The sequence below is a fragment of the Fukomys damarensis genome, unplaced genomic scaffold, assembly GCF_012274545.1.
Source record: "Fukomys damarensis isolate Sample0158 unplaced genomic scaffold, DMR_v1.0_HiC HiC_scaffold_26, whole genome shotgun sequence".
In the NCBI taxonomy this organism is placed as follows: domain Eukaryota; kingdom Metazoa; phylum Chordata; class Mammalia; order Rodentia; family Bathyergidae; genus Fukomys; species Fukomys damarensis.
The window spans coordinates 16,630,553-16,645,463 of NW_022900938.1; positions in this window are offsets into that span (position 1 = coordinate 16,630,553).

A 14,911-nucleotide genomic window follows, 5' to 3' on the forward strand; every position below is an offset into this window, starting at 1 on the left:
ATACCACATTTTGTTTTCTTATTTTTTTCTCTTTTTTTTGTGTTTCTGGAGTTTGAACCCAGGGCCTTACCCATGCTAGGCACAAGTGCACTACCACTGAACTCCACCCTTGGCCTTTACTTTTTTCTTATATACAAAAAAATTACATGCTAAGGTTACTAAAACATAGCTTAAACTAAAAGACCTTTTTTAAAATAACACATTAGTGAACATATCAAGTTAAATATTAAAGATAGTCCAAACCCAGTATGGTGGTGCATATCTGTTATCCCAGCACTCTGGGAAGCTGAGGCAGGAAGATCAACAATCCAAACCTAGGTTGGGCAACTTAGCAAGACTCTGTCTCAAAATTAAATAAGAGCTGGGGATGTAGCTCAGTGCAAAGGTCCTGGGTTCAATCCCCAGTACAAAAAAAAGAGTATCCAAGTTGAGTTTACCTAGAAATGAAAGGTTAATATGATAAAATGATAATGATCAATGATGACCATATTTATTTGCAGATCCTTTCATTCATTTACACTTTCAAGTATTTATTATATATTATGAGCCAGTCATAGTTTTAGGTATTTGAGATTTACCAGTGGATGAATATGATTGTGATAGAAGATGAAGGTAAAGCAATCAAAAAACCCAAGAATTCAGCCTCATAAATTCTGAGATATTGGGAAACCTTTATGCAAGACTGGGTATTTTTTAAACTATGCCCAGTATATATACCCAATATATTCAATTGATTGGAGAGTGTATTCGAATTTTGAAGACAAAAATGCTCTTTTTACTATTTTTAATCAGTATTGTGCTGGAGGTCATAATCATCCTATAAAGAAAAAAAATGACCTAACAATTGAAGTAGAAAAATAGTCATTATCTATAGATAATATGATTGGTGGTGTGAAAAACCAAGAGAATGTGTATTTCAGCACCTGACCTGTCACTCCCCAAATTCATATTTATAATCTAAGCCACAATGTGACTGTGACGGTAGGACCTTCATGGTTAGGTGAGTTTCCAAAATGAGCAGAGCTAATGCTACAGGGCTGTGACATCATAGGAGGAAGAGAAAGGGACCTGTTCTCAAGTATCATGAAAGACACTGGTACTGAGAAGTAGTGTTCCAGAAAAAAAAAAAATCTTAAGCAGCTTTGAAACTGAGTGATAGGTATGGAGTGGGAATTTTTTTTTTTCTTTTTCTTCTTGCTTATTTGCTTTTGCTTCCTTTTTTGGTACCGGGAATCGAACTCAGGGCCTTGAGCTTATGAGGCAGGTGAAGCATCACTGAGCTACATCCCTGGCCTGCTTATTTGTTTTTTTGAGACACAATCTTACTATGTAGCACTTACATTTTTAAAAATGTGTTAAAGTAGCTACACAAAGAATGGGGTTTCCTAGAGTCAAGGTATGACAAAGGGTAATTCTCCTTCACTTCCCTTCTGCCTTAGTACTTTCCCAGGTATACAAATCCTTTTAGCTCAAGCAGCCTTCTTCCTATACCTCTCCACATATCTCAAGTATATTGTCAGAAAAAAAATATTTTGATTATTTCTGATAGTTATTAGTTTTGATCCTTTAATAAGTTTATTGTTTACACTGTTACCAATTTTACGTGACTGAACCCTGATACTTCGGTTTTCCAATCCAGCTCTCACTTTTTCTTATGTAGTCAGATAATCCTTCCTGTCTGATCTTTCAGATGCTGTTATTATGTTTCCTGTGTATTCCACAGAGTGTTTCTTCCATCAAGTAAGCTTTCTTTAACAGCCACTGCTGCTTTAGGAGCTCAGGACATGTGACCACAGGGAAAACCCTGCTCCCACCCGTTAACGACACATGCTCCAGACCCTGAATGAACACCAGGTGTGTTCCTGGCTCTCCTGCCCTCATCCTCTGTGTCCTCTTACCCATAGATCAGCTCCAACAACTGGGATTCATAGCCACCCAATATGTTTCCTGCTAAACGTCCTTAAAATCCTTTGAGTGTGTTGCATATCTCATTAGAACATACATTTCTTGAAGTTAGTCATATCTGTATATTTCATATTTACTGGATAAAAGTGAGGAAAAATCTGCCACCTGCCCTCACAACCCAAAGCTCAAACTTTGTGATGAGAAATTAAAACTACAGAGTTCACCTTAGATCATGCAACAGGTAGAAGAGAGCAGATACTCAGCTACCAAAGTCATCTAGGGGAATACTTGCCTGTGGACACATTGTAGAATAAAAGCATAAATCTAACTGAAACAGAAGTGCTGAAATGGAGTAACTACCATGGAAATTACTAGAATATTATCTGCCAAGTGTACATATAAGTCTGACCGGGTTTTTCTCTAACCTTTACCATTTTCAGGCTGTTAACTTTTAGGCTTTTGAACCTCTGTCTTAAGCTTTCTCATCTGTGCAATGGTACAATAGTACATCCTTCAAATGGTAAAATATATGTGGCATATTTGGAGCGGGACCTCCAGCTAACTGTGCTATTACTACTATAACCATTTTTATTGATATTGTCGTTAAAGCTAATATAGTACCACTGGACCAGGAACTATAAATTAAAATACCTACCCCAGCCAGGTAGATAGCATAAATGCAACAAATTGAATTGGGTGATGCGTTGAAATCATTTCGGTGTAGCAACTCTTGCTCAGCTCCATCCAGTTGTAGAAATGAAAGCCCGAGGTTGACCACCAGTCAGTGTTTGAGAGAAATGAAGAATCAGAGTTGATATGTAGCTTCTGGTTTTTAGATGTTAACAATGATCTTTTAAACAGGCCAAAGTTACACAGCCTAAACAAAATGATCTACAGGTAAGCTAGCTTCGGGGTAGTTAGTTTCGGGTCTGCTTTGTGACTCTACTGTACACCTGCAAAAAATACTTATTTCTTAGTATTGATATGATACTCCTGTCGTTTTTCAGCTTCTACTCTTCATATAATGAGAAGAAAAGGCCTATCTTTTTGAGAAACCTCATTTACTTTGCTAACCTCAGAAGTCCCCTCTAGCAGTGTTGCTCTAAACCCTCTGTCAAGTTTAGTTCATTGATCGGCTCTCCATAAATCCTGGTACCCACAAAACAAGTCATTTTTCCTCAGATCTGCATCTTTTTCCTACTTCTCTGCAGTCTGTTATACCAATCTCCTGTCATCTCTAGGTTTGCTCTGCTAGTCCCCTATTTCCAAACCTGCATATTTTATTAGTTTGCCAGCATATTTCCCACCTTTCCATCCCAATGCTACCGCCATGGTCTGGGCTTTATTACTTTTATTTTATACCTGGACTCTTTGACAATAATTTTCTAATACTCACTGTGGGACCAGTACTTTGCTAGTTGATAAATAAACAAGGACCTGTTTGTTCTGAGGTGGACCTGAATTTTTAACAGGGAGAAACAGAAAGTGATAGGTTAAAAAATAAAAAATGTGTACTTTGAAAATTGTTAGCGATTCAGAAAAGCTGAGAAAATGGTGCGGCGACTCCCTACATATCACATACCTAGACTCAGATTAATCTATCACATTATTTCTATTCTGTCACTACCTTACACAAGTCCAGTGAGACCATAGGATTAAAGTAAGTTTCCAGCCTTTTACTTTAGTTTCTTCAAAGTTCAAGTCCAACGTGTCTTTCCTTGATGTTTGCTGTAGGAGCTGCCATCCTTTGAGCATGACTGTGTGTCAGGCATGTTAGTGGCTGATTTCTACAGGAACAACAGAAATGTAAGAGATGCCCCACTTGCAACTCACACACTGATAGCTACACAGGTAAGACATGAAAAGCCAGGTCTCTGTGGGCCACCTTATCACACTTGACAGGTGAAAGCTTTTTTTTTTCCCCTCCTATGATTGCCTTGACACAAACCTTTCTTTGGCTGGAATGGTTATTTACTGCCCTGAAAAAGACTTTTGTTTTTATTTTTGGGTGTTTGTATATTTGTTTGTTTTTTACCACTGGATGTCTCCCTCATTCCTATCACCTAAAATGTGCTTTAGTTTGCCTATACAAATCTACATCTACCTTGCTGTGTATGGAGGTTTCTCTGATACATAATTTAGCAATGGCTTTTCTCTCTAAATCAATTTGAAACACGTGGTTTAAAAACCTTGTAATTGGCTCTTATACCTTGTACAGTGAGATCATTTTTATGATCTCTTCCTCCTGTTAAATAGGTTGTACAATCTTGGAGGGGGGTTTTGCACTGAACATTGCCTTTGCCTCTGCAACTAACTGTAGACCAGGGTTATTAACTTCAACACTATTGACATATTGAACCAATTAAATCTTTGTCGTGTGCATAAGGTTGTCATGTGCATAAGAGGATGTTTAGCAGTGTTGCTGGCCTTGCTAGATACCTGTTATGATTAAAACAGGAACATCCCCCCAATGCTTCAAGTGTCCAGAGGTGGGACTTTTGGAAGGTGACTGGATTATGGTGACACCATAGCTGACTTGCTCTCAGGGAGGTCTGATTGGAAGAGGTGGGTCACTGGGGCTGTGACCTGCAAGGGTTTTCAGCCTTCCCACCCCTCCTTCTCGCTCGCTTCCTGACTGCTACATATGAGCAGCTTTCCCCCATGGCAGCAGGCCCTGCCACCATGCCATTTCTGCATTGGAACCTGCCAAGCATGGACTGAAACTTCTGGAACCATGAGCCAAAATAAACTCTCTTCTTTAAATTGTGGGTGTCGACTACTTCATCCCAGTGACCAGGAAAGTAACCAAGACAATGCCTGGGGCACAGATCTCCCCATTCTGTCAGTATGTCTCTGCACTTTGCCAGATGTGCTCTGGGTTTTGGGGTTGGAGACAGAGCCGTCTCTAGCTGATTACTACTGCCAGGGCCCTAGCATGTAGGGCATACTTTTTAGTTAAGCTGGTTCTGTGAAGCATCACTGTTATCCATTCATCTAAAGCCTGTCAACATAGGCTGCCATCTTGTTTGCTTGATTTGTTTTAAATAAGGAACTCATCATTAATAGAGAAATGCACAGCACTATCCCAACTGCATTCTTCTATCTCAGTCTAGAGAACATTGACTTTTTTTTTTTTTTTTTTTGGTACTGGAGATCGAACTCGGGTCCTTGCGCTTGCAAGGCAGGCCACCAAACCACTGAGCTAAATCCCCGGCCCTGACATTTTAATAGGACTTCTGCAAATGAAAGTATGATTAGCCTGTTAGTGTAATTGTCTCATACAGGTTCTAGTTTCTCACTTTAGCCATTTATTATAAACAACACTTAGGAATGAAAAACAACCACCTATGACTATTGAATGATTTTTACTCCTTTATTAAAAAATTAGGTTATCCAACTGTTTTTTTTAATCTATTTTAAAAAATATTTTAATAGCCTTTTTTTTCTTTTTAGAACAGTTTAAGGTTTGCAGCAAAATTGAGCAGAAGCCAGAGACGTCTCTCCCCACAGGTGCAGCACCCACTCCATTGTTAACACCCCCACCAGGGCTTGTTTAGTTTTACAGTTAACAAACATACATTGAAACATCGACACCCTAAGTCCACAGTCTACATTTGACTTCACTCGGGCACACACCTTAACTTTTGATCATACAGCTCCATGGAAGTCAAATTAATGATTACTGCCTCATCATTGAATTAACTGCTCAATTAGTAATTGCATGCATTACAAGGCTGGACATAAAAGGTTTAAGTGCAACCAAATCTTGCAAGTCAACTTCCCTCCTAGATATGAGGGATTTGGTGTAAGTATCTTCAGTATGAATTCATAGCCCTTGTGAGTTGCATTCTTCATAGAGCACAATGTTTTGCTTAAATAGGGATCTCCTCTAAAACTATTTTTGTGGCCAGTACATGTGAAGCCTCCATGAGGGCTATCCTGAGCATTTGCTGTTTGGGTCTGATGAAACCCTTCTCCCTGAACAGCTGATTCTAGGTGAGTCTGTTGCTAAGAAACTCGCTGGCATCACACACATAGCACCCCATACCCCTGGGCACAGCAGTTGGTTCAGAAGTGAGCATCTCCTGAACTGGGCTGCTTTGAGTCCTTCCCTAGTAGTTTTTCAATTTAGAGTATGAAGCCAGGATCACATCTAAAGGTACCCAGAGCAGAAAGGGAGCTTAGTGGACTTTCATTATCCACTACCCAGTGGGAAAACCTGGTTTGCAGGAAATGATCAGTGCAGCTCAAAAGGAACCCAGGCCTGATTGAGTGGGGAGAGTCCCGGTAATGTCTGGTCTGAACTGAATTTCATCTGAGCTAGACTTATGGCCAATGCTTTCCCTTTCTGCTTAAGCTATTTTGCTGTGGATTTGTACCAATTTCACTAAAAGCATTCATTGATTCCTGCTGACAAAGAGGTTGGAATCCTGTAGGTGGTAAGGACAACTGTTCGTACTTACTATACTTTTGCTTGTAGCACTTCATTTTGACTGTAAATGGAAGTAAATATAGACCCAATAAAATAACTGCAAAAAAAAAAGTACAACAAAGGACGTTTGAATGACTTGTAACACTTTATGGGAACATCTAAATGAGTGATTTCAGATGAGATTTACTAAATTATTAGAAATTATTCTTTTTATAAATTACACAGAAGCTCTGTTTCCTACAGTACTCTTTAGCTTTGACAAGTATTGCACAAATGCCAGAATTCAATTCACAAACAAAAATTTGTTTAATATTAATAATGAAAAGGACTAATTACCTATTTTGGAAATCTCCGCTAAGCCACAAAAATGCTTTAGCATATCACCTTACCAACTGATGTAGTCTCTCAGTGATGAAATCAGCATGAAATGTTCTGTCTTCTTCCACAACATAAATGTAGTCTGAAAATCCCATTATGGACAAATGCATGCTGATATTCTTCCTGGAAATACAGGGGAAAATGCAAAAAGTAAATATTGCCACCATTTCTCAAGTTCTGAGAATAATTTTGCTTATGTTCTTAATGTCTTTTTTTTTTTTTTGTCAAAAGTAAACAAAACTCTAATGGATAGTTACCCATAGGGGCAAAGGAGAGGAGGAAAATTGTGTTTGTTGTTAGTGAAAGATGCCGTTACGGTGGTACAAGTAATCCCATTCATAGCTGCCAGCTTGTTGTGCTTTGCTCACCAGGGCCACAGGCAAGTGTTGGTGTAGTGACAGGAGAGGAGGCGCTGAGAGTGAAAGACAGGTAGTGATGAAAGGAGGCATTTCATCTGTCAACCTTGGAGGTTGGAAGTTCTATATTTCTATGTATCACAGGTTTAAATATAAAATCACTGGTAGATGATTTGATGCAAATTTATGATTCTTGATTAGTATTCACTTTTAAATGCAGGGCCAACTACTGTTAGCCCAATCAGAGCTCAAATGCCAAAGCTTTATGGTAGAGCAGTAGAAGGCAAGCATGCATTAGCTTAAAGCCAAGGACACTGAAGTGAGGATAAAATGTATGTATGAAAATATGATGAAATTATTTGAAAGTATTAGCTAAATTTGAAAATGCATTTTCATGTGATTCAGTAATTCCACTGTTCAGTAGATATTCAACAAAAATGTATACACATGTGCACATTAACACAAGATATGTCCAGGAATTATTGTCGGAGAATTATTCTTTTTTTTAAGAACTAATACCCAGAAATTGTAAACAACCCAAAGATTCAAAGTAATATTAATTCAGTGTACTACTGCACAGAAATGAAAATGATAAAACCACAGCTGTGTTCAGTAAGATGGATCAACCAAATTATCATGAATATTGAATAAGAAATTGTAGTTAAAGAAACGCTCTCTGTATGATCCCCACTATATAAAGTTCTAAAACAGCAAACAAACATAATCTAGTCAGAATAGTGCTTACTTTGGGGAGTATAATGTGGGAGAAAGGATAAATGGGATAATGGAGTGTTGATAATGTTCTATTTCCAAATGTAGGGTCTTAGTTACACAGATGTACTCATTTTGTGCTAATTCATTGAAATATAAATCCTTACGATTTGTGCAACTTCAATTCAGTAGCAAAACAACTATGTAAAATCTATTGTAATCTGTGCTTTTGATATTCCTTCCAATTTAAATACAAGTAGAATAATTGCTCCTTGTTAAATGTAAACAAAGAAATACATAAGTGAGAGATTGTAAAACATCCACAAATCTCTGTAAAATTTCTTTGCATGTCCCTTATCATCAAGAGGTAGATTCTGTAACTTTACCCTGGGGATCAAAAGAGACACCTAATACTGAATCTAAGTTTTTATCCAAACCATAGTTAGAATTCCAGCCTTCTTACAATGGGAATATATTGTTTACACTTCTATGAATGGTTTGAATCTGGGGCTGTGACTTGCTTTGGCCAAGAGAACATCACGCACCATGACACAAAGAGAAGCTTAAGCAGTTCTTATGCACTGGGGATGGCCTCTCTTTGATGGCACCAAAAGAATGCACCCGGACTATCTGGCTTGATAACAATTAGAGCCATCCCTACAACCAGCATTGAACCAACTGCCCACATGTGAGTCACCAAAGGCCAGATGTCAGTGAATCCTGACCTGTTGGGCACAGACCAAAAGGACCACCAAGCCACCTCTCAGAACTTCAACCACCAATGAATGATTTCTCTAATTCAGCCATCAGTTTGGGAGTAGTTTACTACACAAGAAAAGCTGACGCAATGATGATCCCTGAACTTCTGGAATAGAACTGAGTATAAATCCCAGAATTAGTATATAATTATTTTTTAAAATGATTACAGAGATTTCTTATTCTTCTAATTTTTGCACCAAAGCAGTTTCACAACACAAAGCTCTAATATTTAACTTCACTAATAACAAATTTTTAAATGGTCATTTTATTGTTTTTGTCATGTTTTGCTTTATATACCAGCCTCTTTTAAAGCCAAATGAAGAACCTTCTGACATGTTGTGATTTTCCCCAAGGTCATAGTGATTGTTGTTCCTATCGGTTCAGAAAATAACAGTCAAAACTGTACTTCAGCACATGCACAATTTTTAAGGAATATATTTATTGCCACAGAAACATTAAGAAGTTTATGATAGAGTGTTGTTAAATCTTCAGTAAAGCTTTGAAAGACTTCTTTTCTATTTGGGCAAATAGGACTTCTTTTTGGTCTCTTGATTCTCACTGGACCCTATGATTTTCTTTTATTCTACAAATAAAATATGAAGAAAACTGAGGGAAAATAGGCATGTATCTCTGCAGTCTGATAAGTAGCTATCAACTTATACAATGTTCTTAACTCTAAGAAACTTATGTTTTAAATCTGTGTTTTTAGGGGAATCCTATATAATCAGATGGTACTGTTGGCCATCCCATTGTAGACCATGGCTCATTCCTTGCTCACTGTTCCTCCAATGTGTATTACTAATCATAGGTAAAAGGTAGAGAAGACTGGTGAATGATTATATGGCCACAAAGGAAAACCAACCCAGATATATACTCTACCGATACAAGTTCCATAACATCTTTAAGTAATTCCTAGCAATATTGCAGATAGTGTTGCCTCTATTTTTTTGTTGTTGTTTTTCTACTTTTCCCCAATATTTGAAAAGGGTAGAAACAAGTTAATGTGGTAGGTGCATTGAAATATGAATTATTCTGTTTCTCTTTCATCTGTCCCCATCATTTTCTTTATCCAGTACATCTTTTCTGCCTTTAAATCATTAGACAGACATCCCCATTTTCTTCAATAGGAGCTGACCCAGTAGAACCAGAGAATAAAGATGTCGAGATTTTGCTTATGGGCCGGGAATTTAGCTCAGTGGTTCCGCCCCTCCCTTGCAAGCACAAGGACATGAGTTAAATCCCTGGTACCAAAAAAAATTTTTCTTTTGTTCATGAGTTTCAAAATCTATGGTTCAAGAGTAAGGGAGAGATCTTTGGAAGAATATGTGATAAGGCAGAATCAGTTTTTATAACTCCCACTTAAGGTAAAATTAATCTGAACTTCAAGGAAAAATAAAGGGGGGCCATAAAAGTTTGAAATTGTTGGAATTAAGGAATCTTAAGCTTTGGTGCCTGTCTTGGTTGCTAGGAAAGTGGCAAACCCTGAAGAAATTTTTAATATCACCACAGCAGTAGAGAAAACACTAGAAATTTCTGAACACTGCCATGAATATACAAAAGAATCATAGGAAGCCTTGCAAGACTCAGCCAGGAAATAGAAATAGCCAAAAGAATTTTCAGTGAATATAATACTAAGAATCTGTGGATTTGTGGTGTTAGGGTGAAGGAGAGGAAGAACAAATCACAGAAGGAAATGCATGGAGAAACTCACAACTAAAGGTGAAACAAGAACTGGGACATCACAGGATTTCTCAGTGCAGAAGCATAGTGGTAGCCAAATGTTCAAAGGCAGACCCATGGCGATCAGGAATAAGACTTGCAGTCTACAAGAAATAATGGGAGGGCTGGGGATTTAGCTCAGTGGTTCCGCCACCTGCCTCACAAGTGCAAGGTCCTGAGATCGATCCCCAGTATGAATGTCCTCCAAAACTTCAGGTGTTCATAGGCAGACCTTTTGGAAGGCGACTGAGTCATAGAGGCGATACAGCTGACTCGCTGTTAGAAGGCAGGGCCTCTTTGGAATAGGCAGGACACCAGGCAGGTGGCCCAGAAGGTGTCTCCCTTCCTGGCTGCTCCTTTCTGTCTCTACTTCCTGACTGTCATGATGTGAGATTCTTTCCTCTGCCCAGGCCCTTCCACTGTGCCATTTTCCATGTCTGAGCCTACCAAATATGAACTGAAGCATGTAAAATGCGAGCCCAAATAAACCTCTGCTTCCTTAGGTTATAAGATAGGTATTGTGTCTCAGCAACAAAAGAGTGGGTAAGACATATAGTTGCAAGGAAAAAAAAAACAGGAAGAAAGAATGTTTCCCAGCTTGTTTTATGAGACCATACTTCCCTCATATGCAGAGCTGACAAGACAATTCAAAAAGAGAAAATTATAACCCCCTAAAATGAATAAAATGAGTCATTGGACTAGGAAGTGCTGGCAAAATGTGGAACTACCAAAGCTCTCTGTCAGTCATGGTGGGAGAATGGAATGGTACAAGTACTTTATAGAAGTCTTTAGCAGTTTTTTAAAATAGGTAAATGTGTATTACTCTATGACTGGTCAGTACTACACCTCAGTATTTAATACAAAAGAAATTAAAACCTACCTTTCACCCAGGTCTTACACAAAAATATTCACAGCAGCTTTATATGTAATAATTAAAAACGAGTTAGTTCAGGTGACCATCAATAATAGGAAAATGAATAACAAGTTGTGGTATATGATAGACTATTTTAAAAACATTTTCAATGAAAGAAGCCAGACATGAGTGAATATTATTCTTGAAAAATCAAATGTAATCTATGGTAATGGAAATCTGGACAGTTGTTCCATAGACTCAAGGGCTAAGAGGGCAGAAACACAAAGAAGTTTCTGACAGGAGGGAAAAATTATCCATATCTTTATGGGTAGGGGTTACACAGGTACAGTATATGCATTTGTTCAGATGGTTCAAACTTTACGCTTGATAGCTGCACATTTAATTGTACTTGAATTATACCTCAATAAATATGGCTAGAAACAAAATATTCATGACTTTAAGTAAAAGTTCCTATATAAACTTTGAGTATCAGATACAAATTGTTTTATTTTTTATGTTAGAGGAACTGAAGCAACTTTCAGTGTATTTTGAAATCGTTATTTCTCTTAAATAATTTAACTGTAAGTTTATACCAGTTCAAGTTTGGGACTTTAAACACATGTTTTTCTCTTCTCTTCAGATTTGATTAGTCATTAGTTATTAAAAATGCTTTGAAGTCTGAGAAAATTCTCTATCTGAAATCCTCCTCGTCTCAGTGCTGCCCTTACCAATGGGCCTCGTTTTCGTTTTGTTTTGTTTTTGGTACCGGGGATCGAACTCAGGTCCTTGAGCTTTCAAGGCAGGCACTGAATCACTGAGCTAAATCCCCGGCCCACCAATGGACCTTATTTTAACTCCTCTCTTCCTGCAAGCGCATGAAGTCAAAGTCAAATCAATGTTATCTGCTACAGACTCTGCCTGAAACAAGTTTAAATCTCAGCAGTGTTATTATAATTTTACCAGTCCCAGATCGCTGATTAATTTGTTATTAAATATAATTAAGAAATTGAAGTAATTCAGTTTAAGAACCTGTATAAGTTCCAGAGAGCAGTTAAAAACCTTCCTTAAATAATTGAAAAATTAGAACCCAAAGTCTTACCACTTTGTTGTATAGCATTTTAAAAAAAATTTGTCTACTTATCTATAAATAAAAGAGAAGAGCCTACCTAAAAGGGTAATTTGAGTTTGCTCTTTTATGAAAATATATTTATTATATTGGAGAAAGATATACTTTGTTTTTGTAAAAAGTGTTTATTATATTGCTATATTTTGTTGTAAACTTAATAGCCTCTTGAAGGAATATTTAAAAGTATCAGAGAAGATAGGAAAATTAAAATAGCCATAGTTTTATGACTCAAATACAATTACAGTTAATAATGTAAAGTTTTTCCTTTCAGGCTACTTTCAAAATGTTTTAAATTAAATATTGATAGTATACCAAAGTGTTTATATTTTAAGGCATTAAAAAAAAAGCAATAAATGCAATGCCTGTGAACTCACTACCCATCTTAAGAACATTGGCAGTATCTCTGAAGCCCTACATGTGACCCATGCCTCACTCCACTCTGTAGGTAACCACTATCCTAAATCTAACGTTTATACTGTGCTTTTTAAAAAAAGAGATTTGCCGCACATTTTGAGACACACGGGTATCTGCTTAATCATTCTACTATATCTGTCAACTTCTCTTCTGTATTTGCCACCCTTTCTGTCTCTGTTTTTGCTGCGTTCTGGTTATTTTCTTTAGAACTGCATTTCTGATTTTATGAATTCTCTTTTTTAGCCATGTCTAACATCCTCTTTAACCTGCTGAGATTTTGATATCCATTACTTTATATTTTTATTTATATAATTTGTATTTCTTTCCTTCAATTCTGTTTCTTTCTGCATTATTTTAACAGACTCTCATCCCATTCTCCTCACATTTAAAATTGAAGCATTCTCACATTTAAAATTTGACATCTTGTCCCCAGATTAAGTACAGTTGTCCTTTCTTTTGTTTCTTTCTCAAACTGCTATTTTCCTGAGTGCTCTTTTAATTTGTGTATGTGACTTAATATTCCTTATTTGTGATGGTTTTTAAGGCAGATTTATAGATATATTTCCACGGGGGGAAAAATCGTGCTTGAACCAGCCAGGAGCCTGGGGATGCTATCAACCACTTTCAAACTTTAGCTAAATGTTTTGTGGGCCACATAGGCAGTAAGACTTTCAGGTCCTAAAATTTTCATAAAGGTCAGCTTGTGGTTAAAACCTCAAGAATAGCATTTTGCTTTTCATCTAGGAAGAAGTTTGCCTCCTCGTTGCTTCCTTCTGAGAAGTAGGATTATTCCTACTTCTCATACAGCTATGCAGCTATTGAGGTCCCCAACCTAAAACTTTATGTTCTGTAGGACTCTAGGATTTGTTTCTTAAAACTTGGTGCCTGGCGCTCTTTTGGCAAATACTTCTGGAATAGCTGTCGGAGAAAAAATTCAGATTTGTAGCATTTGCCAATTTCTGTGTTGTGAATGCTCCATGGTTGATTTCAAGCCACCACTGTGATGTCACCTAATGTGAAGTTAGGAAAGGATGTGATAACCAACTGTCAGGGCTAGCACTAGACAGCTCCCCTCTACCGCCTCTTCGGCTTTATGTGCTATGAAAATTGAAGCTTAATTCGCTAGCGTTTGGCATGTCCCTTAAAGTGAAAGACGTGTCATTAATTGCTAACCTATCTGATTTCCATGTTGTCTTTGTTCAGAGCTCTTTGTATCTCTAACCATGTGACAATATGTTTCAAAGAGGGAGTTTTCTTTGTTTGCTTTATTTTTGTTTCATACTTAGGATACTTACCTGTATTACTGACAAAAATAGAAGTTCTTCTCTAAGATGTCTTCTCTTTTAAATATACAAATTATCATTGTTATTTTGTAATTGTGAAGATTATTCATGTTAATTATAGAAAAGTTGAGAAGCATATGAAAACATATAGAAGAATATGAAATCCACTCAAGTACTGACAACATTCTTGTGTTTACCTTTGCATTTTTTCATATTATGTGCATGCCTGCATTTCTGTGTGTTTTAGTCTGATTTGATCATGCTGCATCTACTGTTTTTTAACCTGTTTTTTTTATAATATTTCATTAGCTTTTCTCATGCCATTAAATATTTCTCAATAACTCACTTTTATACGTGCATTATATTCTCTTACATGAGTGAACCAAAATGCGTGATTACTCATCTAATTTCTAAGTCTTTGCCATTGTAAATTATGCTGAAACGAATGTAAAAGGTATGCTCCTGATCAGTTCCCTACGGTCAGGGATTTTTTTTCTCCCACCTGGAGTCGAGACACTTGTCCTCCACAGTGTTAGAATGTTTTCCTCCTTCGTGTTTCTGCCTTGCTCGACTGTATCTCATTCTTCAGCAGCTTACTTTCTCCAACCGTATCTCCAATTCTTCATCATTAATTATCCTATTTATAAGACTACATTTCGCTTTAGCAGTCCAGTGTATTAACCATTTAAGAAATGATACTGCGTCATGTAGAGGTACAAGATCCCAACAATGAATGTAACTGTACTATATCCCTAAAATGTACCAATAAACTCAATTAAAGCTGAAAAAAAAAAAGAAATGATACTGCGGAGGGATATATGGTAAAACGTAATTTTTCAAAGGCCAAAGGGAAAAATCTTTTTTACTTCTCTGTTCACTAAGACAATTTTGCTCTTTGATATTGATGACTCTATTAACTGTTGACATGACATCCTTGTAAGCTATCAAAAGTTTTTCTTCCCAGCATATATATAT